The sequence below is a fragment of the Oncorhynchus kisutch genome, linkage group LG28 (assembly GCF_002021735.2).
Source record: "Oncorhynchus kisutch isolate 150728-3 linkage group LG28, Okis_V2, whole genome shotgun sequence".
Classification (NCBI taxonomy): Eukaryota; Metazoa; Chordata; class Actinopteri; order Salmoniformes; family Salmonidae; genus Oncorhynchus; species Oncorhynchus kisutch.
Window position 1 is genome coordinate 31,588,509 of NC_034201.2, and position 23,599 is coordinate 31,612,107.

The 23,599-nt window shown below is 43.4% G+C and overlaps 1 protein-coding gene across 2 annotated transcripts in view; it reads left to right on the top strand.

The window, feature by feature from the left end:
* The first annotated feature begins 359 nt into the window (after positions 1 to 359).
* LOC109872460 (galactosylgalactosylxylosylprotein 3-beta-glucuronosyltransferase 1) overlaps positions 360 to 23,599 on the top strand; it is a 45,929-nt gene continuing 22,689 nt past the window's right edge. Inside the window, exon 1 of one of the 2 annotated variants that reach the window (XM_020463676.2) lies at positions 360 to 1,027. The gene's annotated coding sequence lies outside the window, so the exon portion shown is untranslated. The remainder of the gene's footprint in view (positions 1,028 to 23,599) is intronic. The other variant, XM_031808479.1, reaches the window with a different exon arrangement.

Consider the following 23,599-nt stretch of genomic DNA (forward strand, 5'->3'; position numbering starts at 1 on the left):
TTCTGAAATTATTATTGAAAAACCTGTCAAGAGAAACCTTAGCTTTTTCATTTTTTTCTTTCTCTTTTTTTGCCAGGCCATCCAGCCACTTTGTGCTCCAGTAGTACATGCAATCAGCTAACTCATTTCTTCAAGGTGTGGGGGGTGGTCTTTGCCTGGAAAGAGATACTCTGTTAGTCCCTTATAAACACACTCACAAATGTCTCACTCCAAGGTGTCTGCCTCTCTCTCTCTCTCCCTCTGCCAGATTCAGTAAAGCACCAGCACTAAGAGAGAAAGAGAGCGGGAGAGATGGACAGAGGGGAGAGAGCAAGCGAGAGAGAGACAGAGAGCTCCGAGAGAGCTGAGAGAGGTCAAGCATTAGAGGGAGAGAGCTGAGAGAGCAAGCAAGAGAGGGAAAGAGCTGAGAGAGAGCAAGCTAGAAAGGGAGAGAGCTGAGAGAGAGGATAAGAGAGTAAGCAAGAGAGTGCGTACTGTATACTATAGGATGCGCTGCCTTATCTATTCCCACATCTGTATGCGTGTGAACCGAAGCAAGAAGTGAGCATTGGGAGTATTTTCTGCTTCTCCTTTCAGCCAGAGTGAGCATTGGGAGTATTTTCTGCTTCTCCTTTCAGCCAGAGTGAGCATTGGGAGTATTTTCTGCTTCTCCTTTCAGCCAGAGTGAGCATTGGGAGTATTTTCTGCTTCTCCTTTCAGCCAGAGTGAGCATTGGGAGTATTTTCTGCTTCTCCTTTCAGCCAGAGTGAGCATTGGGAGTATTTTCTGCTTCTCCTTTCAGCCAGAGTGAGCATTGGGAGTATTTCCTGCTTCTCCTTTCAGCCAGGTGTTTTGCGGGGTTGAACATTTCAATAGGAATGTCAGCTACAGTGTTGGCATGAAATGAAATGTAAAAAGGCTTTGAGTCTGTCTTGGAGGTGGAACAGAGCTTGGAAACATAGGAGAGTGAACTGGATTTCATGGACTGAATTGGATTCTACGCAGCAAGAGGAACGCTGTCAGACTGGAGTTACAATTAAGACTTAAAGTAAGTTCTAATCGTCTCTCTTTCTTCATTGATGCCTCCTTTGTCCAAGTCCTTTATCACTTGGAGATGCTAGTGGTTAATCTAGTCAGTTTTTCAGTCTTGTGTTCATTGACGGGAGTGAGCTATAGTGTGTTGTCTCACAGTGAAGAGGGACACAACCATGTACAGGTGCTGAACTCCTCCATGTCTTCTGTGTTATTTTGTTGCCGTCACCAAAGGACATGTTGAAGACAAAAATATTATGTGTCATGGGTCTACAGTTAGCATCCAAAGTGTCATGTTCTAAACAGAATAAACTATTTCCCTACTGAAAATGTAGATTTTTTTTATTCTAAATATTGTGTTTCTTTGTAATAACACTACAAACACATTTAGAGCTAAACTTGTTTAAAATGCATTTTCAGTTTCAGCAAGTTTATTGCAAATAGATTGAAAATATAGATTTAGTGTTTTTAACAAACTCAGCAACAAAAAAAAAAGTCCCTTTTTTCAGGGCCGTGTCTTTCAAAATCAAATAACTTCACAGATCTTCATTTTAAAGGGTTTAAACACTGTTTCCCATATAATTAATGAACATGCACCTGTGGAACTGTCTTTAAGACACTAACAGTGTCCCAGACGTGCTCAATGGGGTAGGCAATTAAGGTCACAGTAAAGAAAACTTAGGACACTAAAGAGGATTTTCTACTGGCTCTGAAAAACACCAAAAGAAAGATGGCCAGGGTCCCTGCTCATCTGTGTGAACGCACCTTAGGCATGCTGCAAGGAAGCATGAGGCCTGCAGATGTGGCCAGGGCAATAAATTGCAATGTCTGTACTGTGAGACACCTAAGACAGCGCTACGGACAGCTGATCGTCCTCGCTGTGGCAAACCACATGTAACAACACCTGCACAGGATTGGTACATCCGAACAACACTGTGGGACATGTGCAAGATGGCGACAACAACTGCCCGAGTTACACCAGGAACGCACAATCCCTCCATCAGTGCTCAGACCGTCCGCAAAAAGGCTGAAAGAGGCTGGACTGAGGGCTTGTAGGCCTGTTGTAAGGCAGGTCCTCACCAGACATCACAGGCAACAACGTCGCCTATGGACCAGACAGGACTGGCAAAAAGTGCTCTTCACTGACGAGAGGCGGTTTTGTCTCACCACGGGTGATGGTTGGATACGTGTTTAACGTCGAAGGAATGAGCGTTACACCGAGGCCTGTACTCTGGAGCGGGATCGATTTGGAGGTGGAGGGCCCGTCATAGTCTGGGGCGGTGTGTCACAGCATCATTGGACTGAGCTTGTTGTCATTGCAGGCAATCTCAATGCTGTGCGTTACCGGGAAGACATCCTCCTCCCTCACGTGGTACCCTTCCTGCAGGCTCATCCTGACATGACCCTCCAGCATGACAATGCCACCAGCTATACTGCTCGGTCTGTGCGTGATTTCCTGCAAGACAGGAATGTCAGTGTTCTGCCATTGCCAGCGAAGAGCCCGGATCTCAATCCCATTGAGCACGTCTGGGACCTGTTGGATCGGAGGGTGAGGGCTAGGGCCGCCCCCCACCCCCCCAGAAATGTCCAGGAACTTGCAGGTGCCTTGGTGGAAGAGTGGGGTAACATCTCACAGCAAGAACTGGCAAATGGTGGCCACACCAGATACCGACTGTTACTTTTTATTTGGATCCCCCCCTTTGTTCAGGGATACATTATTCCATTTATGTTAGTCACATGTCTGTGGAACTTGTTCAGTTTGTCTCAGTTGTTGAATCTGGTTGTGTTCACACAAATATTTACACGTTAACTTTGCTAAAAATAAATGCAGTTGACAGTGAGAGGACATTTCTTGAGTTAATTAGAATTAATCCTTTGAAAGTATTTTTGTACAAAATGTACCTACATTGTAGGATAGATTTGAAACCATATCAGCCTTCATTAAACCTGATTTCATGTTACTTTGATCAATATATTTACTGCTTGATAAGAGCTATACAGAAACAGATTAGGATTAATGAGTTGTAGTAGCTGTGTAGACTGTAGTCAACAGAACGTATTTGCTTTGCTTAGGGGTAATTAATCATGTTGTTCTCGGTTATCTAGACATTCTAACCTGTAAATCTACTCCAGGGAATGAATCTAAAGTTATTACCAGAGCTAACTTGCTCTCATCAAGAGTTACAGCCATGCTTGGTGACTACTGGACAACAACCCCCTATAGTCAATTACTAGCATAATAAAAAAATCCCCATTAAAAAATCTGCCTGTTTAAGCGAGAGATATATGCATGTTTTTTTTTATTGACTCTGCCGAAGTCAGCCTTCCGCCTCTGCGATGGAAGGTGGCAGAGCTACAGTGGAGTTTGTCAGACCAGGAGGCATCCCAGAAATCTGTCTTCTCACGAAAACATTTGTAGCGTCCGAATGGTTTAGGTTACAAACTAATATGAACCCACCATCGAAAGGTGGTACCAGTTTAAAAAAAATATTGAATTTTATATGAAAGTACATTCGTTTTTAAAAAAGTGCTAAATATAAACCGTACCAGTCAAAAGTTCGGACACAACTACTTATTCAAGGGTTTTTCTTTATTTGTACTATTTTCTACATTGTAGAATAATAGTGAAGACATCAAAACTATGCAATAACACATATGGAATCACATAGTAACCAAAAAAGTGTTAAACAAATCAAGATATACTTTATATTTGAGGTTTTTCAAAGTAGCCATCTTTAGCCTTGATGACAGCTTTGCACACTCTTGGCATTCTCTCAACCAGCTTCACTTGGAATGATTTTCCAACAGTCTTGAAGGAGTTCCCACATATGCTGAGCACTTGTTGGCTGCTTTTTCTTCACTCTGCAGTCCAACTCATCCCAAACCATCTCAATTGGGTTGACGTTGGGTGATTGTGGAGGCCAGGTCATCTGATGCAGCACTTCATCTCTCTCCTTCTTGGTCAAATATCTCTTACACAGCCTGGAAGTGTGTTGAGTCATTGTCCTGATGAAACACAAATGATAGTCCCACTAAATGCAATCCAGATGGATGGCGTATCAGTGCAGAATGCTGTGGTAGCCATGCTTGTTAATTGTGCCTTGAATTCTAAATACATTGCTGACAGTGTCACCATTAAAGCACCATCACACTCCTCCAAGCTTAAAGCACTCCTCCAAGCTTCACGGTGGGAACCACACATGCAGATATCATTCGTTCACCTACTCTGCATCTCATAGACACAGCAGTTGGAACCAAAAATCTCAAATTTGGACTCATCAGACCAAAGGACAGATTTCCACCAGTCTAATGTCCGTTGCTCATGTTTCTTGGCCCAAGCAAGTCTCTTCTTTTTATTGATGTCCTTTAGTAGTGGTTTCTTTGCCGCAATTTGACCATGAAGGCCTGATTCACGCAGTCTTCTCTGAACAGATGTTGAGATATGTCTGTTACTTGAACTGTGTGAAGCATTTATTTGTGCTGCAATCTGAGGTGCAGTTAACTCTAATGAACTTATCCTCTGCAGCAGAGGTAACTCTGGGTCTTCCTTTCCAATGGCGGTCCTCATGAGAGCCAGTTTCATCATAGCGCTTGATGTTTTTTGCAACCTCACTTGAAGAAACATTCAAAGTTCTTTAAATTTTCCCCATTGACTGAACCTCATGTCTTAAAGTAATGATGGACTGTCGTTTTTCTTTGCTTAATTGAGCTGTTCTTGTCATAATTTGAACTTGGTCATTTACCAAATAGGGCTATCTTCTGTATACCACCCATAACCTGTCACAACACAACGGAATTGATTATGAACTTTATCGAACAAATCAAACATTTATTGTGGAACTGGGATTCCTGGGAGTGCATTCTGATGAAGATCATCAAAGGTAAGTTAATATTTATAATGCTATTTCTGACTAATATTGACTCCAACATGGCGTATATCTGTTTGGCTTGATTTGTCGTCTGAGTGCCGTACTCAGATTATGCTTTTTCCGTAAAGTTCTTTTGAAATCTGACACAGCGGTTGCATTAAGGAGAAGTTTATCTAATGTTCCTTGTATAATAGTTGTATCTATTATCAATGTTTATTATGAGTATTTCTGTGAATTCATGTGGCTCTCTGCAAAATCACTGCATGTTTGTGGAGCTTTCGCTGTAAAGCCTTTTTGGAATCAGACACTGTGACTGGATTAACGATAATTTTATCTTTAAAATTGTGCCTAATACTTGTATGTTTGAGAAATTTGATTTATGAGATTTCTGTTTTGAATTTGGCGCCCTGCAATTTCATTGGCTGTTGGCGAGGGGTTCCACTCCCAGACAGATTAATTGAAATGCATTCCAGGTGACTAGCTCATGAAGCTGGTTGCGAGCATGCCATGAGTGTGCAAAGCTTTCATCAAGGCAAGTGGTGGCTACTTTGAAGAATTTAAAATATAAATTATATTTTGATTTGTTTTAAAACTTTTTTGGTTACTACATGATTCCATATGTGTTTTGTCATATGTTAGCTTCGTAGAAACACAGCCCGTGCCCTTAGTCAGTTAATAAGGTCTATCAGTTTATTTAAGTTCCTAACTTCTGATGGAACGGAATTGTTATGTTTTTCCTTCCCCAGTCAATTTTAAACTTTCTGTGGACCTTTTGTTAAGATGGATGAACATTATTTAAACCGAGCATCCATTTTTGTAAGGAACATCATAAGCCCTACAATCCTACATGCAAACGGATTGGTCTTTCTTGTTCAGGTGTTCCAGAAGCAGTTATCAGAATTTTGTATTGGTGTCAATCCTCTGTAAACTCTGCCTACTACACTCTTTGTAAAAAAAGTTGCTAAGTAGAACCATATTGGGTTCTTCAGCTTGTCTCCATAGGGGAACCCTTATTGGTGCTAGGTAGAACACTTTGCAGGTTGAACCTTTTTATAGTCACTTGTTTTGTAAATAAGAATATAATGTTTCTGAACAATTCTACATTGAAGTGGATGCTACCATGATTAGAGATAATCATAAATGAATTACGAGTTAGAAAGTTAGAGGCACAAAGATCGTACCCCTGTTACCAATAACAGGGGAAGTAACATTGGGGGGTATGATATGTATGCCTCTAACTTTCTCAACTTTTTCACTTTCTCATTATTCACGATTCATTCATGATTATCCGTAATCATGGTAGCAATAACAAATACAATTAAAAAGCTTATTCAGATTCAGAAGGGATCTATGTAGAATCCTTCTTGACTTCCAAAGAATCATCAAAGACCACTTTCTATCAAACAGTTCTTAGGATGAAAAAGCCTCTAGGTAGAACCTTTTGCCTTACAAAGAACGCTCGTCTTCCAAAAAGGGTTCTTCAGATGAAAACGGTTCTTGGTAGAAACCTTTCCCTCCGCAAGAATCTCCATTGAAAGTGCTTTTTAGTCCAGGACTAGGCTTAATCTGTGTCCAGGAAACCTCCCCATATTGTTTTTGTCATAGGCCTAACTAATGTATAGGCCAACATGCCATTGCACCAATGCTGGAGGGGTCTCAGAGTAATAGACTTGATAATGATATTCATTATCTGGTGTTCATTTGCAATGTCAACAAAAAGCAAAGCCAACAGATAATACATCATAAAGGGCTATTGGTAATGTAGCCGCAGGTAGTCCCTTTTTAAATCAACATAATTTACTGAAAGCCAGCACAGTCACATTAAGATCATCATATATGCGCATATGCAAACCGCTATGATCTAATATTTAAATATGCATTGACCTTAATCAGAGCCGAGGTTTGATGAACAGAAACTATATTCTTTCCCACAAACACGTGTTCCCATATCTCCTCGTGCAAAAACTGTGTTTTAATGGAAGGTAAAATACTTTTGGAGGATAAGAAACTAGAACTTGGTTACGCTATTGCTTTAGATTAGAAGCATCATGGACTTTCTTAACTCCTTCTCTCCAGGCTATTGTAAGGCTACTGTACAATGAGCTATTGATGTGTGTTCAAAACAAGTGCGTTTGATTCTGTTCTACTGAGGTAGTGCTGCCTGAAGTTCAAAGCCATCTTTCTGAGGATGATCAGAGAGGTATCGCCAGCCTTAAGCAGAGGGAATACTGCATAAGCAATACACAGAGCAAGGGTTGTGCTTAGCTACTTTTGTCATACTACCACAGTAGCAAGTAGACTCTTAAATCTCTCTTTCTCTCACTCTCGCTCTCTCACCATCTTTCTCTGTGTAGTTTTTCACAGCCAAAACACTAATGGAATCCAACTGCATAAATCTATATTTAATTTGTGTTATCTACGTTAACCTGCCTTAAAACCACTGAGCAAATTTATAAGAAGTGACTACTATAAGTAAGGAAGTGCTCCTTATTTTGTCCTTCTCTCTTGTATTGGTTTTATTTTCCCAGTTAAAACACATTAAGTCTAGTCTTGGATTGAAACACACTAACCAGTTATCCTTCAATGTCAGAAAGAAACGTTCAACTGCAGGGGCTTCTGAACCCAATTTAATCGCCTGTTAGAGACTGACAGGTTCCATGCTATGTTTACATTTATAGGAACTCTCCTGTGACTGTAATCTCTACACAGCAAGAGAGAGGCAGTACTGCATGCTGTGGATTAAAAACATGGGCTATGAAATGTCTACATACTCTTTATGTATTAGGGTTTTGTTGTACAGTTTACTGGAGGTAATCTGTAGGTATGTAATCATTCATCCCATATCCAACCATCACTAATCTCATCACGTCCATGGCAAGACATGTGACACTCCTTGTGTAAGATCTAATTTAATTGATTGTGTGTGACATGGGTTTGTCTCCTTCTTTCACACATTTCACTCATATTCTGTCTCATATTCAGGTTCTGAGACATAGGATAGACGCAAAGCTAGTGATCTTTGATGGATTGTTCCATATGAATTAACTTCTGTATGTACAATCCCTTCGGAAAGTATTCAGACCTCTTCACTTTTCCACATTTTGTTATGTTACAGCCTTATTCTAAAATTGATTAAATAAAATAAAAAATCCTCAGCAATCTACAACACACAATACCCCATAATGACAAAGTGAAAACAGGTTTTTAGAAATGTTGGCAAATTACTTAAACATACCTTATTTATATAAATATTTAGACCCTTTGCTATGAGACTCAAAATTGAGCTCAGGTGCATCCTGTTTCCATTAACCATCCTTGAAAGATTTCTACAACTTGATTGGTGTCCACCTATGGTAAATTCAATTGATTGGACATGATTTGGAAAGGCAAACACCTGTCTATATAAGGTCCCAAAATTGACAGTGCATGTCAGAGCAAAAACAAAACCATGAGGTCGAAGGAATTGTCTGTGGCTCTCTGAGACAGGTTTGTGTTGGGGCGCAGATCTGAAGAAGCGTTCCAAAAAAAATCTGCAGCATTGAAAGTTCTCAAGAAAACAGTGGCCTCCATCATTCTGAAATGGAAGAAGTTTGGAACCACCAAGACTGGCCAAACTGAGCAATCGGGGCAGAAGGGCCTTGGTGAGGGAGATGGCCAAGAACCCGATGTTCACTGACAGAAATCTAGAGTTTCTCTGTGGAGATGGGAGAACCTTCCAGAAGGACAACCATCTCTGCAGCACTCCACCAATCAAGCCTTTATGGTTGACTGGCCATAAGGAAGCCACTCCTTGCGATAGCCCGCTTGGAGTTTGCCAAAAGGCACCTAAAGACTCTCAGACCATGAGAAACAAGATTCTCTGGTCTGATGAAACCAAAATCTTTGACCTGAATGCCAAGCGTTACATCTGGAGGAAACCTGGCACCATCCCTACGGTGAAGCATGGTGGTGGCAGCATCATGCTGTGAGGGTGTTTTTCGGGGGTAGGGACTGGGAGATAGGTCAGGATCGAGGCACAGATGAACAGAGCAAAGTACAGAGATTCTTGGTGAAAACCTGTTCCAGAGCTCTCAGGACCTCAGACTGGGGCGACGGTTCACCTTCCAACAGAACAACGACCCTAAGCACACAGCCAAGACAATGCAGAAGTGGCTTCGGGACAAGTGTCTGAATGTCCTTGAGTGGCCCAGCCAGAGCCCAGACTTGAACCCGATTTGAACAAGGCCCTTCTACCCCGATTGCTCAGTTTGACCAGGCTCTACGGACAGTTCCTTCGACCTCTTGGCTTGTTTTTTGCTCTGCCCTGCACTGTCAACTGTGGAACCTTAAATAGACAAGTGTGTGTGTGTGCCTTTCCAAATCATGTCTAATCAATTGAATTTACCACAGGCGGACTCCAATCAAGTTGCAGAAACATCTCAAGGATGATCAACGGAAACAGGATGCACCTGAGCTCAATTTCGAGTCGCATAGCAAAGGGTCTGAATACAGTAAATAAGGTGTTTTTGTTTTTTATTCATTATAAATTTGCAGACGTTTTTGAACCGGTTTTCGGTCATTAAGTAAATTACATGTCAAACTTATTCCACGGAGGGCCAAGTGTCTGCAGGTTTTCGCTCCTCCTTTGTACTTGTTTGATGAATTAAGGAAACTAATTATTCAAATACTCCCCTCACCTGGTTTTCACCTGTTTTTTAAATAATTAAAGATACACTGGTTCTTAATTGCAACCGCTGTGTCAGATTTTTTTTAAACGTTAAGAAAAAAGCATACCATGCAATAATCTGAGACGGCGCTAAGACGTAAATATATTTCTCCGCCATGTTTCAACAGAAATACGAAATTACATCATAAATATTCCCTTACCTTTGATGATCTTTCATCAGAATGCAGTGCAAGGAATCCTAGTTCCGCAATAAATCGTTTTGTTCCATAATGTCCATTACTAGTGTCCAATTAGATACTTTTGCTAGCACGTTTAGTTCACATGTCCAAAAGCCAGCACTGGTCCAGGCGAACTGGGACGAAAACTTCAAAAAGTTATATTCCAGGTCGAATAAACTGGTCAAACTAAGTAGAGAATCAATCTTCAGGATGTTATTATCATATATATCCTATAACGTGCCAACCGGAGCATTCGTTTTTGTCTACAGGGTAATGGAACGCAAGACAATATAATGACTACTGCGCGTAACCAGGAACTGGCATTCTGCCAGACCAGTGATTCAAATAGCTGCCATCTGGTCCCACATCACACTACATCATTCTACTGACTGTTGACATCTAGTGGAAGGCGTAGGAAGTGCGAACAGATCCATATCTTATTTGGATGTGAATAGGCGATGAGATGAAAATCAACCAGCCCCAGAATTTCCACTTCCTGTTTGGAAGTTTGCCTGCCCTATGAGTTCTGTTATACTCACAGACATAATTCAAACCGTTTTAGAAACTTCAGAGTGTTTTCTATCCAATAGTAATGATAATATGCATATATTAGCATCTGGGACAGAGTAGGAGGCAGTTCACTATGGGCACGCAATTCATCCAAAGTGAAAATGCTGCCCCCTATCCCTAAAAGGTTATTAATTGAAAGCAAATACATGTAATGAGTTTGACACTCCTGATATAAATCAACAGTCAGAACCTTGAAAGTTGCGGTGTGGCCGGTAGCCTAGTGGTTGGAGCGTTGGACTAGTAACCAAAAGGGTTGCAAGTTCAGAATCCCTGAGCTGACAAGGTAAAAATCTGTTGTTCTGAACAAGGCAGTTAATCCACTGTTCCTAGGCTGTCATCGAAAATAATATTTTTTTCTTAACTGACTTGCCTAGTTAAATCAAAGGTGCATGGAGGTGTGGTTTGGAGCTTTGCTTCTCTTTTGAGAGAAAGGAGCAGAGACGATCTTTCATTTTGACTCCGACTTTGAGGTCTAAGATTTGATGTTTTCATTGAAAATGTAGCTTTCGAAACTCTCCGACAGCTCAATTACAGAGTTGAAAATCCATATCTAATAATATCTTCCATGATGAACTCAAATTGTAGTGAGAGAATTCAATTCCCTGCGTTTATTTACTGTTTAAATGACTAGTTCAATAATACATTATGATATGATTAGAAATGCATGATATCTGCAATAAACTCATGGTATTACACACCATTGTAGAGGTGAGATGAGCTGTCATACTGCTCAAGCTTGATAATAATCAAATGTCTATGTGCTGTCATCTTCCTGCCTGGGTTTGCTGGCTCCTTTGTATGCTCCAAACCAAGTTAAACATGACTGATTTTAGTACAATTGCACACACTTCACTATCGATTTCAGGGGTATGTCAAGGCTGCACTGTTTTGACTTATTCATTCAGAATCCATCTGCCCAGGTGGTTATGTTTCTGAGCATCGGTGAAACACCACTAATCCGCCACGCTGTTCTGCTCATGAGAAAGAAAATGTTTGCTCAGATTGCACAAACACAATCATCCTATCTGCAGCCCTTTGCAGCTCCACCAAGAATGTGGAAAATTTGTAGAATTAAAACAAGATATTTTCTCAAATCTGTGTAATTATTGTATTTTTTGGTCTTGGTGTTATGGATGGAATTGTGTTTATTTTACTTTGGAAATTCTTGTTCAATGACCTGTCCTGAGTCTGAAATGTACTATTTTGCTTCTGTTATAAAGTGAAATAAGTAGGAGAGCGAAACACATGTGATTAAAAATTATGCTAAACTGGTCCAGCTAGTTATTTTTTCCTTATTTATCAAGCATAAACAGTAAGAGTAACAATAATAGTAGCAGTAAGAGTAACAATAATAGTAACAGTAATAGTACAAACGGACATTATCACAGTTTTTGGAGTGGCTATAGGATTCAATGGTGATTGGCAGGGGAAATTGTTGTCTCCTGAATTGATGCTTTGTCACACACCTGAAGAATTATTCCAATCTTTTACATACTGTTTGTGTGAGTTCAGTTAAGAGTTAAGTTTCAAAGTATATGACACATTGCATATACATTCCTTGAAGGAATATTGCACCATTTACCCAGGAGAAAGTGAAAATAAGTCTAGGAAATGGATTTCTGTTTCAATTACTAGTTAACAAATAACTCGTGCCAATAGCCACACAATATCAGCCTTCACAATCATATGGGACTTAAATATATCCCCAACCCCTCATATGTTTAAATGAATCAGACTTCACCATAAAGAATTTGTATGATTACACCCATGGAACATTTTCTCGCCCTCATCTTCAGTCATAGAACATGTGTAATCGATCAAAATAACCGATACATTAAGCAATCAATCAAATTAATTTATAAAGCCCTTTTTACATCGATGTCACAAAGTGCTATACAGACACCCAGCCTAAAACCCCAAACAGCAAGCAATGCAGATTTAGAAGCACGGTGGCTAGGGAAAAACTCCCTAGAAAGGCAGGAACCTAGGAAGAAACCTAGAGAGGAACCAGGGTCTGAGGGGTGGCCAGTCCTCTTCTGGCTGTGCCGGGTGGAGATTATAACAGTACAGTACATGTTCAAACATTCATAGATGACCAGCATGGTCAAATAATAATAATCACAGTGGTTGTAGAGGGTGCAACAGGTCAGCACCTCAGGCGTAAATGTCAGTTGACTTTTCATAGCCTATCATTCAGAGTTCGAGACAGTATGTCCGGTAGAGAGAGAGAGTCGAAAACAGCAGGTCCGGAACAAGATAGAACGTCCGGTGAACAGGTCAGGGTTCCATAGCCGCAGGAAGAACAGTTGAAACTGGAGCAGAAGTACGACCAGGTGGACTGGGGACAGCAAGGAGTCATCAGGCCAGGTAGTCCTGAGGCATGGTCCTAGGGCTCAGGTCCTCCGAGAGAAGAGAAAGAGAGACATTTAGAGGGAGCATACATAAATTCACACAGGACCCCCAGATAACACAGGAGAAATACTCCAGATATAACAGACTGACCCTAGCCCCGAGACAAAGTATTGCAGCATAATTACTGGAGGCTGAGACCGGAGGAGTCTGGAGACACTGTGGCCCCGTCCGACGATACCCCCGGACAGGGCCAAAGCACAGCCCCCACACCACGAAAGGGATATCTTCAACCACCAACTTACTACCTTGAGACAAGGCCAAGTATAGCCCCACGAAGATCTCACCCATGGCACGAACCAGAGGGGGGTGCCAACCCGAACAGAAAGACCATATCAGACTCAACCCACTCAAGTGACACACCCCTCCTAGGGACGGCATGGAGGAGCACCAGTAAGCCAGTGACCCAGCCCCTGTAATAGGGTTAGAGAAAGAGAATCCCAGTGGAAAGAGGGGAACCGGCCAGGCAGAGACAGCAAGGGTGGTTCGTTGCTCCAGTGCTTTTCCGTTCACCTTCACACCCCTGGGCCAGACTACACTCAATCATAGGACCTACTGAAGAGATGAGTCTTCCATAAATACTTAAATGTCGAGACCGAGTCTGCGTCTCACACATGGATAGGCAGACCATTCCATAAAAATGGAGCTCTATAGGAGAAAGCCCTGCCTCCAGCTGTTTGCTTAGAAATTCTACGGGCAATAAGGAGGCCTGCGTCTTGTGACAGAAGCGGACATGTAGGTATGTACGGCAGGACCAACTCAGAAAGATAGGCGCAAGCCCATGTAATGCTTTGTAGGTTAGCAGTAAAACCTTGAAATCAAACCTAGCCTTAACAGGAAGCCAGTGTAGAGAGGCTAGCACTGGGGTAATATGATTAAAAAAATAGCAGCCGTATTTAGCACTAACTGAAGTTTGTTTAGTGCTCTATACGGGTAGCCGGAAAGTAGAGCATTAGTCTAATCTGGAAGTGACAAAAGCATGGATTCATTTTTCTGCATTTTTGTACAGAAGGTTTCTGATTTTTGCAATGTTACTTAAATGGAAAAAAGCTGTCCTTGAAACAGTCTTGATATGTTCGTCAAAACAGATCAGGGTCCAGAGTAACGCAGAGGGGTGGTGAGTCGGAAGTAGGTGCAGGTGAAATGTTTTAATAAAACAACAAAACCAAGAACACAACACAAACATAAGACAGAACACCAATACACAAGAACAATACCAACTGGTGAGTGACCCTGGGAGAGTGACATATAAAGCGGAGGAAATTATGAAGGTAATGGAGTCCAGGTATGAATCATAAGTGCGTGTAATAATGAGTACCAGATGTGCGTATTGATGAATCCCAGGCCCGGTGGTTAGTACTCTGGCAACGTTGTAAGCCGAAGGAGAGGAGCAGGAGCAGAAGTAACAGTAACCCCCCTCTGATGTGCGGCTCCAGCCGCAGTATGACACTGACCAGGGGGATGACCCCGAGGGGGAGGAGTCAATCCCGGCTGCAAAGGTGGGAATCACGGATGATGTTGGGATCCAGAATGTCCTCCACCTGAACCCAACACCGCTCCTCAGGGCCATACCCCTCCCAGTCCACCAGATACTGGAGCTGACCCCCATGACGTCGGGAGACAAGTAGGGATTTGACAAAGTACGCCGGGCTCCCCTTGATGTCCAGGGGCGTGGGGGTGTCGTGGGGGACAGCATCAACTAGGGGACAAGGAACCACCGGCCTGAGAAGGGAGACATGAAAAGAGGGTGAGATACAGGTTCCAATTACCAAGTCACTACCGTATGTCACCTCATTGACCCTCTGGAGAACCTTGAACGGCCCCACAAACCGGGGGTTCAGTTTCTTGCAGGCAGAGAGCCAGACGCAATCCCCAGGGTGGAACACAGGGGTCTCGCTGTGGTGATGGTCTGCCTGCTCCTTCTGACGATGGACAGCATGCTGGAGTCTCACGTGTGCATTGTTCCACCTCCGCTGTGGTCTGGCCCGGGGTCCACGGGGCTAGGGCCGGCTGGAAACCCAACACACACACTGGAAGGGGGTCAACCCAGTGGAGGAGTGACATAGAGAGTTCTGGGCGTACTCTGCCCAAGGAAGGAAATGTGCCCACTCACCTGCCGCTCCTGACAGTGACTCCTCAGGAACCTCCCCAGCTCCTGATTCGTCTCTCCACCTGCCCGTTAGACTGAGGCCAATACCCGGATGTGAGACTAACCGTGACCCCAAGTTCTCCAAGAAGGCCCTCCATACTCTGGGTGTGAATTGGTGGCTACGGTCCGAGACGATGTCCCCCGGAAGGCCATAATGCCGGAAGACCTCCTGGAAGAGTGCCTCAGTGACCTGGAGAGCAGTAGGAGACCAGGAAGAGGGATTAAACAACATGACTTGGAAAATGTTACCACTACCACGGTGAAACCATCAGAAGGGGGAAGATCAGTAACAAAGTCAATGGACAGATGGGACCAAGGTTGCTGAGGCATGGGAAGTGGCAGGAGCTTCCCTGCTGGATGGAGCAATCTGGGGGGACTTGTTTTGAGCACACACGGAACAGGAGTTGACATACCGCGTAACATCCTGCACCAAGGTGGGCCACCAGTATTTCTCAGTGATGGAATGGATGGTGCGAGAAATACCTGGATGTCCAGCAACGACAGCTGTGTGTGCCCAGGTCAGCAGTCGATCCCTTATCTTTGTGGGAATGTAGATGCGTGTGCGAGGACAATTCCGGGGTGCGGGCTCCCTCTCTAGGACCTGGCGGATGTCCACAGCTACGTCCAAAACCACTGGACCCATGACTCGGGAGGACGCTATTATGGGTGCCCTCTGGAAGGGCGATATGTCAGCGTGAAGTCGAACCTGGTGAAGAAGAGGGCCCCCCTGGCTTGGCACGGATTCAGTCTCCTAACTGTCCATATGTACTCAAGGTTCCGATGGTCGGTGAGGGTGACGAATGGTTCCTTGGCACCCTCCAGCCAGTGTCTCCACTCCTCTAATGCCAAATTCACCCCCAAGAGCTTCCTTATCGCCAACGTCGTAATTCCTCTCTGCGGGGGGCAATTTCTTGCAGAAGAAAACATAGGATACAATTTCAGTGTCACTGTCTTTGTGACAAAATTGCCCCTACACCCACCTCCGATGCGTCTACCTCAACCAAAAGTTTGTGTGTTGTAGCAAGTGGCGGAGGTAAAACGCCCCTTGAAGATGAAAGGCCTCGTCGGCTTTTGGAGACAGACCAAACCAACCTATGAGGCCCACCCTTGAGGAGGCAGGTGAGGGGCGGTGATGGCACTGAAGATCCTGATGAAGCAGCGGTAAAAGTTGGAAAAACCCCAAAACCGTTGTAACCTCTTGATGGTGGATGGGACTGGCCATGACCTTACCGCATCTACAGACTCAGGACAACTAACCTTTGGAGAAATACGAAGATTTAAAGATGAGTCCGTAATTTGCTGTCTAATGATCATAATCTTTTCGTCAAAGAAGTTAATGAATTTCACTGCTGAAGTGAAAGCCATCCTCTCTTGGGGAATGCTGCTTTTTAGTTAGCTTTGCAACAATATCAAAAATATATTTTGGATTGTTCTTATTCTCCTTAATTAAGTTGGAAAAATAGGATGATCAAGCTCTTCGATACTGCACTGTACTGTCTTTCCAAGCTAGTCGGAAGACCTCCAGTTTGGTGAAGCGCCATTTCCGTTCCAGTTTTCTGGAAGCTTGCTTCAGGGCTCGGGTATTTTCTGTATACCAGGGAGCTAGTTTGTTAAAACAAATGTTTTTTGTTTTTAGGGGTGCGGCTGCATCTGGAATTTTTTTGGGACAAAACTAGGTCCAGAGTATGACTGTAACAGTGAGTAGGTCCAGAGACATGTTGGACAAAACCCACTGAGTCGAGTATGGCTCTGAAAGCCCTTTGGAGTGGGTCTGTGGACTTTACCATGTGAATATTAAAGTCACCAAAAATTAGAATATTATCTGCTATGAATACGAGGTCTGATAGGAATTCAAGGAACTCAGTGAGGAACGTTGTATACGTCCCAGGAGACAGTAGCTGTAAAAAGTGATTGAATAAGCTGCATAGATTTCTTGACTAGAAGCTCAATAGACGAAAAGTCTTTTTTTCCCTTTTTTTTGTAAATTGAAATTTGGTATCGAAATGTTAGCAACACCTCCGCCTTTGCGGGATGCGCAGGGGATATGGTCACTAATGTAACCAGGAGGAGAGGCATCATTTAACACAGTAAATTCATCAGGCTTAAGCCATGTTTTAGTCAGGCCAATCACATCAACATAATGATCAGTGATTAGTTAATTGACTATAACTGCCTTGGAAGTGAGGGATCTGACATTTAGTAGCCCTATTTTGAGATGTAAGATATTACAATCTCTTTCAATAATGACAGGAATAGAGGTCTTTATTCCAGTGAGATTGCTAAGGCGAGCACCGCCATGTTTAGTTTTGCCCAACCTAGATCGAGACACAGACACGGTCTCAATGGGGATAGCTGAGCTGACTACACTGACTGTGCTAGTGGCAGACTCCACTAAGCTGGCAGGCTGGCTGGCTAACAGCCTGCTGCTTGGCCTGCACCCTATTTCATTGTGGAGCTAGGGGAGTTAGAGCCCTGTTCATAGATAAGATGAGAGCATCCCCCCAGCTAGGATGGAGTCCGTCACTCCTCAGCAGGCCAGGCTTGGTCCTGTTTGTGGGTGAGTCCCAGAAAGCGGGCCAATAATCAACAAATTCTATCTTTTGGGAGGGACAGAAAACAGTTTTCAACCAGTGATTTAGTTGTGAGACTCTGCTGAAGTGCTCATCACTCCCCCTAACTGGGAGGGGTCCAGAGACAATTACTCAATGCCGACACATCTTTAGCTGATTTACACGCTGAGGCTATGTTGCGCTTGATGACCTCTGACTGTTCCATCCTAACATCGTTGGTGCCGACATGGATAACAATATCCTTATACTCTCTACACTCGCCTTAGCCAGCACCATCTTCAGATTAGCCTTAACGTCAGTAGCCCTGCCCCCTGGTAAACAGCCTATGATCGCTGGATGATTATTTTTAAGTCTAATACTGCGGGTAATGGAGTCGCCAATTACTAGAGTATTCAATTTGTCAGAGCTAATGGTGGGAAGCTTCAGCGTCTCAGACCCCATAACGGGTGGAGGAGAGATCAGAGAAGCCTCGGCCTCTGACTAGTTGCTTAATGGGGAGAACCGGTTGAAAGTTTCTGTCGGCTGAATGAGCGACACCGGTTGACCATTCCTACAGCACTTCCTTCAAGAAGCCATGAGAAAGTTGTCCGGCTGCGGGGACTGTGTGCGAGGGGATTTATACTACTATCTGTACTTATTTGTGGCACAGACACCGTTTCATCCTTTCCTACACTTAAATTACCCTTGCCTAACAATTGCGTCTGAAGCTGGGCTTGTAGCATGGCTATCTTTACCCTAAGGCGATCTTTCTCCTGTATATTATTGTAATGAGTATGATGGGAGACAGTGTGCTGGTTTCAAGCGCAGGGCGCAGCAGGTGATTATTAGTAAAAGACCACAGGAGGAGGCAGGTAGCTGGGTCCAGGGACAGGGACAGGCAGAAGGTCATACATAGGGACTCCAAAAACGTAACAGTACAGGCAGGGAAAAGGCTAATAATGTAGCAGGAGATCAGGCAAGAGGCTGACGACAGGAAATCTGATAGGCAAAAGTACTGGCAGGTAATAGGCAAAAAGGCGTCGTTAGTGAGGATGGCCAAAAACTACGATACATGGGAGGACTACTACTGAAATAAACAGCGCTCTGAATAGACCAAGTATCAAAACAAATGGAACAATGGAATAGTGCCAAAAGTAAAAACCCCACACCCATCGTTCACTCCAGGCATGTTCAATCAAACAGTCAAAGTATTTTTTTTATTTTATTTTATTTCACCTTTATTTAACCAGGTAGGCTAGTTGAGAACAAGTTCTCATTTGCAACTGCGACCTGGCCAAGATAAAGCATAGCAGTGTGAGCATACAACAAAGAGTTACACATGGAGTAAACAATTAACAAGTCAATAACACAGTAGAAAACGAAGGGGGGGTCTATATACAATGTGTGCAAAAGGCATGAGGAGGTAGGCAAATAATTACAATTTTGCAGATTAACACTGGAGTGATAAAAGATCAGATGGTCATGTACAGGTAGAGATATTGGTGTGCAGAAGAGCAGAAAAGTAAATAAATAGAAACAGTACGGGGATGAGGTAGGTGAAAAGGGTGGGCTATTTACCAATAGACTATGTACAGCTGCAGCGATCGGTTAGCTGCTCAGATAGCTGATGTTTGAAGTTGGTGAGGGAGATAAAAGTCTCCAACTTCAGCGATTTTTGCAATTCGTTCCAGTCACAGGCAGCAGAGTACTGGAACGAAAGGCGGCCAAATGAGGTGTTGGCTTTAGGGATGATCAGTGAGATACACCTGCTGGAGCGCGTGCTACGGATGGGTGTTGCCATCGTGACCAGTGAGCTGAGATAAGGCGGAGCTTTACCTAGCATAGACTTGTAGATGACCTGGAGCCAGTGGGTCTGGCGACGAATATGTAGCGAGGGCCAGCCGACTAGAGCATACAAGTCGCAGTGGTGGGTAGTATAAGGTGCTTTAGTGACAAAACGGATGGCACTGTGATAGACTGCATCCAGTTTGCTGAGTAGAGTGTTGGAAGCCATTTTGTAGATGACATCGCCGAAGTCGAGGATCGGTAGGATAGTCAGTTTTACTAGGGTAAGCTTGGCGGCTTGAGTGAAGGAGGCTTTGTTGCGGAATAGAAAGCCGACTCTTGATTTGATTTTCGATTGGAGATGTTTGATATGAGTCTGGAAGGAGAGTTTGCAGTCTAGCCAGACACCTAGGTACTTATAGACGTCCACATATTCTAGGTCGGAACCATCCAGGGTGGTGATGCTAGTCGGGCATGCAGGTGCAGGCAGCGACCGGTTGAAAAGCATGCATTTGGTCTTACTAGCGTTTAAGAGCAGTTGGAGGCCACGGAAGGAGTGTTGTATGGCATTGAAGCTTGTTTGGAGGTTAGATAGCACAGTGTCCAAAGACGGGCCGAAAGTATATAGAATGGTGTCGTCTGCGTAGAGGTGGATCAGGGAATCGCCCGCAGCAAGAGCAACATCATTGATATACACAGAGAAAAGAGTCGGCCCGAGAATTGAACCCTGTGGCACCCCCATAGAGACTGCCAGAGGACCGGACAGCATGCCCTCCGATTTGACACACTGAACTCTGTCTGCAAAGTAATTGGTGAACCAGGCAAGGCAGTCATCCGAAAAACCGAGGCTACTGAGTCTGCCGATAAGAATATGGTGATTGACAGAGTCGAAAGCCTTGGCTACTATTTGAACCCATGAACCCATGTGTGATCACAAATCAGACATTACTTTTGAAACACAAAGGGAGGAGGAGCAGCAGGAGTTGGGAGCAGAGAGGAACACAACAAGCCGGTACCCAGAACCCCCACTCATTGCCTGGAGCTGTGGTGCCTTTGTTGCCATAGCAACTGTCATTAAGTGTAATAGTGTGGTTTGTATTGGAGTCACAAGGGGGGTTTCAATCAACAAAGACAAGTCGGCTCCTTTGTCTGTCTGTGGGCTCTATCATTTCTTTGTCTTTCAATATACAGTGCTGTAATTAAGTACAGCAAGTTGGTATAAACATCCTCTGTGCCTGTGACTAAAACACTAACTCCTGAAGCATGATGTACAGAAAAAGGCACTTATTATTCATAAGTCAATGAAAAGGGCACATTCCTATCACGCCTCCAATAATAAGGACATCAGTTTGATTAATCATCACGTGGGTTTAGTTTTGTTTGATTTGATATTTTGAAAGACATACTGTATAATATACTGTGTACTATCCAGAGGGGTACAGAACAATCATGTTAATATGGGTTCGGGGACAACACATGCAGTTTTTGTAAAGTCTGCTTCCAACTCGCACTCTCAAACATGTAGATCCCCTGAACGCAGCTCACTTTCCAGCTTACACTCTGAAACACATAGATCTCCTGAACGCAGCTCACTCTCCAGATTCCAATCACCTGAATTCTGATCACCTGTTCACACACCTGTATGTCATTATCACACACTATTTAGTTCAGTTCTTTGCGAGGCATTATTTGTTTTGTGACACACTTCTAGTCAGAGCTCTGGTTTGCCCGTAATTTAATCCTCCCGTATATCATAGTTTTTGCCTATTCCCTGCCTATACCTTAACCTATTGGATTTCCTGTAATCAACCTATTGCCTGATCTCCCAGATGACGTTACTAGCCTTTTCCCTGCCTGTACTGTTGCCTTTTTTGACCCCCTGTGTATGAACTTCTGCCTGCCCCTAGACCCTGCTACTTTTCTCCTCCTGTGGTCCTTTACAAATAAACACCTGCTGCATCCTGCGCTTGAAACCATCTCTTTGTCTCACATCGTGTTCATTACAGTTTTGTGTTAATGCAACTTGTTACATCTGCACCAATTACTTGTGGAGTCCATTCCTAGGACCATGTAAATGTCCTCTGTTGAATCAACTTCTATTCGCCTCCCTCTGGTTCTCGGCTGCATCGTGACATCGTTTTATATCACTTCACTGCAGCGTTACGTCAAAGGGGCAGTCCTTAGAAAGACATTTATCCAACTCAAATGCTTCACGGGACAGATATGGCAAAGCAATCGCTGAATTTGTCTTGATCAGGAGGATCAATCGATTTTACTGTGTAAAGGTATTATCTAATTTTCTTTACTTTTACATATTTTGTAAACCAAAACTAATATTAGCTAAAGGGAACCTGAGTGAAAAAATAACAACAATTACGTACTAATTTAATTTATTTCATAAACAAAGTTATGCAACACCCAATACCCCTGTGTGAAAAAGTAATTGCCTTTAATAAGTGGTTGTGCCATCTTTAGCTGCAATGACTCCAACCAAACACTTGCAGTTGTTGAGTATCTCACGTCACTGTGGAGGCAGCAAAGCATCCCTAAACCATCACCAAAATGCTTGACCGTTGGTATTAGGTTCTTACTGTGGAATGCAGTGATGGTTTTCGCCAAGCATAACTTATTTATTATTTCACTAGACAAGTCAGTTCAGAACCAATTCTTATTTACAATGACTGCCTACCCCAGCCAAACCCTAACGAGGACGATGCTGGGCTTATTGTCCGCCTCCCTGTGGGACTCACAATCATGGTCAGTTGTGATAAAGCCTGGAATCGAACCAGGGCCTGTAGTGGCGCATTTAGCACTGAAATGCAGTACCTTAGACCGCTGCGCCACTCGGGAGCACAAATATGGGACCCATGTCATCCAAAAAGTTATCCTTTTGACTAATCTGACCATAGAACATTCATAAAAGATTCTTGATGATCATCCAGATGCTTCCAGGAGTTTTTGGGCAAACTTTAATCACTTTTTGGTTGAAAATGGTCTCATTATGTCTGTTGAAAATGGTCCCATTATGTCTGGTGAAAACCTAACACTGCATTCCACTGTAAGAACCTCTGTAACGGATTTCCTCCTCTTCGTCTGAGGAGGAGTAAGGATCGGACCAAAGCACAGCGTGGTAAGTGTTCATGATGATTTTTTATTCAAACTCAGAACACTAAACAGAAAATAACAATGTGAATTTACAAAACTGAAACAGTACCGTGTGGCCAAAACACTCACACGGAAACAAACAAAAGTGAAACCCAGGCTACCTAAGTATGATTCTCAATCAGAGACAACTAACAACACCTGCCTCTGATTGAGAACCGAACACAAAAACCAACATAGAAAAACAAACAGACTGCCCACCCCAACTCATGCCCTGACCATACTAAAACAAAGAATAAACAAAGGAACTAAGGTCAGAACGTGACAACCTCATTCCAACGGTCAAGCATGATGGTGGTCGTGTGATGGTTTTGGGATGCTTTACTGCTTCAGGACCTGGACCACTTGGTTTAATAGAAGGAACCATGAATTCTTCCCTGTATCAGAGAATTCTACAGGAGAATGTCAGGCCATCCGTCTGTGAGCTGAAGCTGAATAACAGATGGGTCATCCAAAATGTGTTAAAAAGCAACACATTTGACATTTTGGAAAGTCCAGACCTAATCCCAATTGAAATATTGTGGCAGGACTTGAAAAGAGCAGTTCATGCTTGAAAACCCACAAATGTCACTGAGTTATAGCAGTTATGACTGCAAGAGTGAGCCAAAATTCCTCCACAGCGATGTGAGAAACTGATCAACAACTACATGAAGCATTTGGTTGCAACAACCAGCACAACCAGTTATTGATTATAAGGGGGCAATTACTTTTTCACACATTTATATTTGTAAACTCAGGTTCCCGTTATCTAATATTAGGTTTTGGTTGAAGATCTGATAACATTCAATTTGCAAAATTTGCAAAAAGTGGCTTCCTGAGTGGCGCAGCGGTCTAAGGCACTGCATCGCATTGTTGCGGTGTCACTACAGCCTGGGGTTCGATGTGTCACACCCTGGCCATGACCGAGAGTCCCATAGGGTGGCGCACAATTGGCCCAGCGTTGTCTGGGTTGGGGGAGGGTTTAGCCGGAGGGGCTTTACTTGGCTCATCGCACTCTAGTGACTCATTGTAGCGGGCTGCAGGCTGACTTTGGTCGTCAGTTGAACAGTGTTTTCTCCGACACATTGGTGCAGATGACTTCTGGGTTAAGCCAACAGGTGTTAAGAAGCGTGGCTTGGTGTGTCATGTTTCAGACGACGCATGACTTGACCTTTGCCTCTCCCAAGCCCGTTGGGGAGTTGCAGAGATAAGACGAGATCTTAATCATGAAG